This window comes from Glycine max, chromosome 13, assembly GCF_000004515.6.
Source record: "Glycine max cultivar Williams 82 chromosome 13, Glycine_max_v4.0, whole genome shotgun sequence".
Classification (NCBI taxonomy): domain Eukaryota; kingdom Viridiplantae; phylum Streptophyta; class Magnoliopsida; order Fabales; family Fabaceae; genus Glycine; species Glycine max.
The window spans coordinates 16,271,614-16,277,149 of NC_038249.2; positions in this window are offsets into that span (position 1 = coordinate 16,271,614).

The window sequence follows — 5,536 nt, forward strand, 5'->3', positions numbered from 1 at the left end:
ATCCTTTTGATCCAAAATTAATGTTGGCAACTTCAAGATTTTTCTGTTAACTTCATCTTGGGGTTTAGAAAGCAGTTGGCTTGTACAATTTATCATCTCAGATGTGGGAACTAAGCTTATCTTACTTCCTGCTGCAAAAATAGAAGGAAATAAGGACAGAAACAAGGGAAGTATAGTTAGTATCATAAGAATAAAACTAAATTAAGAATAGAATATCCACTTAAAAATGTAAACATCACGAGTCAATATAATAAAAACATGTATCAATAGTAGAATGCAACATTATATGGCCACCTTTAGAAACACTGTAATGGCATGACAGGTGACAAGTGCTTCTACAGTTACAATAGCGGCTATAATGAAAAATACTCAAGCAACTCTGGTAGGATCCAATTGCTAGGTATGAGACTTGGGTCCTACATTGAAAGCAAGGGATTCTGGTCTAGTGTTTATAAGGCCAATTACAAAACTAACTTGTAATGCCGTTCTCTAGATGTTCTTCTCAATTGGTGTCAAATCTTTTCAATATATCTCTTAGTTGCAAACAAGCTGCATGAGTGGGACATCAGTAGAATTGCAGAGTTGATCCAAGACTAGTAAGGGAATTAGTGCACAGCCAGTGCCCACATAGCGCTAGGGATGCAAATAATGGTGAAATTTTAGAATCCAACTGCAAGGTATGAAACTCAACGCGATATTTGAAAATATGGAATTTTGGTATGATGTGTATAGGTGCTAGGGCTCTCTAACTTCAACTACAACAACTACCTTTTGCAGTGTGGTTCTCCCAATTATCAATCATGGATAGCGGCATATAGCAGCCGACTTTGAAAACACTGTTTCGAGAAGCAAGATTGTCACTATTTTAAATGTGTAAAGAACTACGAAAGAAGCTTCAAGAGTACTTGATTACAAAAAAGCAATCAGGCTAAAAAATTTGGTTGTGATAGAGTTCATTCACATCTTATTTTTGGATTACTCATTATACCCAAAGTCACAACTACTAAAGCAACAAAACAGCCACCACGGATACTACCCAAGTTCGATTATTGACATAAATAATTCTTGGTTAGGCTTTACTTACCTCACAATCAAACTTCAGATTAGTCAGGATCTCTTTTTCTTAATGAATCGGAGGGTTAACACAAAAAAATAGTCATCACAGCTACAGTGGTGAACAAGAGTACAAACCCATAACTGCCCCCAATTTTTTAAAGTTCAATGCTATTTCTTTTTCTCTATTTTTGCACCAGAAACATTAATGGTTTGTAACCCCTTCTTCCACGGTCATTCATTCAAAAAACCGTACCTGACCCTTATTCAAACTTTGACACCTAACCCAAGGCCAGCATTTGTGGCCTTCGTTACCAATCCCAGATTATGACATGATGCAGTAGACTCCAAAATGTCAAGATAGTGGATATATTAAGATGACTGTTACACTGAAATAGATGAGATAAAATAATTTATGCTACACACATGAATGCCCAAATTGACAATGCAATTAATAACATGCCATAAGGTGAACAAATGTTCAACACCAAATCTTCATAAGTGTAGAAATAAAATTTGAATCAATAAGACTGCAAAACGAGTTTTTGATTAAAAAAAGACGGAGGGTGAGAGCTCTGCTAAGGTTTCTAAGAAGGACGAAATTGAGGAGGACAAGGTGTCTGAGTCGGAAGTCAATTTGCTTCAATGGAGTAGGAAGAATAGATGGAAGGTAGTGGGGGTGTTGGAAGAAGATGGTGTTACAGGCAATGGAGGGAATAGTTCCTATATGGAGAGTTTTATCAAAACGGACGTACCTTTTGAAGGGTGTGAAGGTATTATGGATGATGATTGGTTTTATCAATTCATTAATGGAACCAACACTGGTGGTGCAAGCCCTGGAAAGGGGCACTGATGGTGAAAGTGCTAGGAAGAAGAGTACACTTACATGTGATTGAGAATAAGCTTAAACGAGAATGGGTAAGCAAAGGGTGTCTCAAGATCATTGCTTTGTACAGTGTGTGGAGGAACAGAAATGAGGTGGTTTTTTCTCAAACCGCTTCATCTGTGGAAAGTATCATGACCTATGTAAAAGCCTTGACGTTCAATGTTATAAGTTGTAGGAAACACGCACAAGTTACTCAAATGCCAAACCAAGGAATAGTGCTGCGGGATGACAAAGGTAGAGTGAAGTTGTCCTATGCTTCTAATTTAAGCATGTGCTAAGTTTCATATACAAAATTATGGGCCATTCTTAATGGCATTGGTATCATGTGAGCCAAGCCCTAGCTGTTATCAGCTGATTCAGGCTGTGAAATCCTTTTCGGAAAAAGGACGAGTGTTCTCTTGGAGGCTGTGGACAGAGAAGCTATCCATGTGGCCAACAGAATTTTTTATTTAATGCTAAATTTTATTTCCGCTCTTTTAATGATAGATATTGTTTTCTTCTCCCTTCAGGAAAGTCTCTAATAAATTTCTTGGGGCTTTAGTCCCTATTCACACCAAAAAATAAATCTTCATAAGTTGACAGAATTAATAGAAACAATACACAAAAACCTCTGAACTGTGAAAATCATAGGCACAAAAGTTTGTGAACTATGAAGTGCATTAAACTGCAAAGGGATCCGTACACTCCAACATAATAGGAAAAAAAATGAAGAGACATTCAACCCAAGCAGAGTGCATGAACAAAGAACAGGTTAGGTTTGATTTTTTTCTAGATCTCCTACATCATCAACGAAGAATGGTTTAAAAGCTCTCTAATGTTTCTTTTTAAGCATCTATATTTGTATAGTTTCGGAGTCTGCTGTTCCTCACCTCACGATTGTATGGAATCATTAACTACAATTCCATTAAAGAATTGATTATAGTAAAAAAAAATTACAAAATTATTGAGCAATAGATCCTTCATAAACAGCCAAAAACAACAAAAATCATAACACAAAATCCTCCAATTAGCCCTCCCTTAAACCTAGCTTCCACCAATTCCATCATGTTCTATTTATTTTTAACTTCATACTATCATCTCATTGGTCTCACTGCTAATGGAAAATGTGTGTTAGACTATACTATTGATTATTTGTTTATGAATAACTGAACACGTCTTTAATATTGGATCACTTTTTACTTTTTAAAACTCCCATGCGTATAGTATAAATTATAAGTTATTTACCAAGGAGGTATAGCTCAATTGGTTGAGCAGTGCTGTAAAACTCCCGATACCGTGTTTAGTTATAAAAATATTATAAGTTATTTATCTCATTTATAGTCTTTGATACAATAGTCATCCCACTTAGTGGTTAATAAGTGTACTAAGCAAACAAAGTGTTGCTAAATAGCAGCCATGGCGTAATGCAGCAGATTTTTCACCAACAGCTATAGACAATTAGTGAAGGGAATCCCACCATGGCGGCACAATAGTGAGTTTATACAGCAGAACATTGGCCTTCCGCCGTGTTCTGCCATCTGCCAATGTTAACACTAAGCAAGTAGCATACATTGACAAACAAAATACTAATATGAAGTATCAAAATTATCATCAACAACCAAGCCTTGTCTTACCTAGCATGGTTGGTTAAATGGATCGAGCGACATCATTGGGCTCTATTAAAAGCCAAATTTTCAAGAATTTAAATTATATATGATTCCCAATTTAACCAACAATAGAAAAATAATCAACTCTTGGTTACTTCCTTACTTTTTCTATGTAAAAAATATCTATATAGGGCCACATGAAATTATAACAGCTGAACTAATTATGCAAAGAAATTAGCAACCAACACCTAGCAATTTTGTACATTGCATTAACTTATTTATGTAAGGAAACAAACAGAAAAATTAATGCCACATTTTTAGCAAAAAAAAAACAGTTAGAAAGAATCATATCCATACCAGGTTGGAAAGGAAAACAGCGATAATGAGTAGAGGATAAGTTCTTCTGACAATAACTAGTGGCAACTTTGAGATGCAATTTTAGATTGTTGGGAGAGGTTCGGGTGCATTTCCTCAGATATCTTAAGCACATATCTTTTTTCCACGGGTGATCAAAGGTTTTATGCTTAATTGTTAAATCTTTCTCCTTAAATCCTGCAAACCTTTTTTTATCTGCAAACTTGTCCTTAATGAATTCATCAACATGAGAGAGCGAACTACTGCTAACTCCAACATTACTTATAGTTTTGCTAGTTTCATTAGGCAAGAACTTCTCAAATACTGCACATGCACTTTGGGCTGTTTCTCTATTGGAAGAAATAATGGTGTTAGGTAAAGTATCATCGTTGATACTGGGATAAAAGCCTGCACTAGTGTGAGCTCTCATCCCATCTTCAATTGCCATTAATGATGAAAATGGACTACCACCACTAAGAGAAGATACCATTTTTATCAAGGGTTCTGCTTCTAGAAATTTCAATGTTGATGTTGCAGGATTGTTGATATCATTTTCCTTGGTAGTGTCATGCATACCATGCAAGTTAGTAGAAAGAGGCATCATCTTCTCTATGTTGTAGTCGTCATGGGAAGGGTCAATTTGTGATGGTTCTGGACGATGAGTAACCTTATCATAACCTCCAAATTCTATATCACAAGTTTTTGCATTGTGACATGGCATTCCATCCCCAAATTCAGATTGTAGTGGCTTCCAGTTCATTCTCAAGTGAACAAATTTCAGTTTCTGTCTGCTCCAGTACTTGTGAATGACATTTTTCCATATCTGCAACCTAGTCATTGTAGTGAATCCTTCGGGACTAGAATCTACAGAGCTAGACTTGTCAGAATGTAGCAACTCAGCAATTGAAGAACTCAACCTATTCCAAGAGTTGGCATCTGTCCTCTGTGAACTCAAAGGAAACTTTAGCTGATGATTTTTTGGAGACACAGTATCAGGTGAACCTTCCAAATCACAAACATCATTGTCCACAGTTTCAGCTTTCATGCACAATGTATTGTCGACACTTGCTACAAAGAAAAACTAATTAGATTATAGCAAACAAGTAATAGAAAAATAAGGACAAATAATGAGCATGTGCATACATATTACATTCAGACACCTGAATAAATGCGACTCACCAGATATCAAAGTCCTGTGTTCATTATAATTCTATATGATCTAAAATCAACAATACCCTAACAAATGAGTTGCCGCTACACTATATTAGCAGTAATAAACATTCCAACATGGTAAGTTGCCTTGTTCTGTAAAAAGGACTACAGGGCCTGGTTAAATAAACTTCTATATAAAAGAAGAAAAAATAGAAAGCTAAAGCTTCTCTCATAAGTCAAAATTAGTCAGCCTATAAGTTAAAATCAGCCTTTTTGAAAACTTAAACGAGAGCTTCTATAAATTTGCTCATGCATAAGTCAATTTCAACTTAAAAGAGAAGCTTAAGGTTCTGTCTGAATAAACTTCTCTGTAAGTACTTATAGAAGAAGAAAATAATTGTTAGGTAAATAAATAGAACTTCTATTGTAAGCTAAAATCAACATAAGCACTTAAGTTTGATAAAAAAATATATCTATTTTTTAAGCAAAATAGGCATGCAAAGAC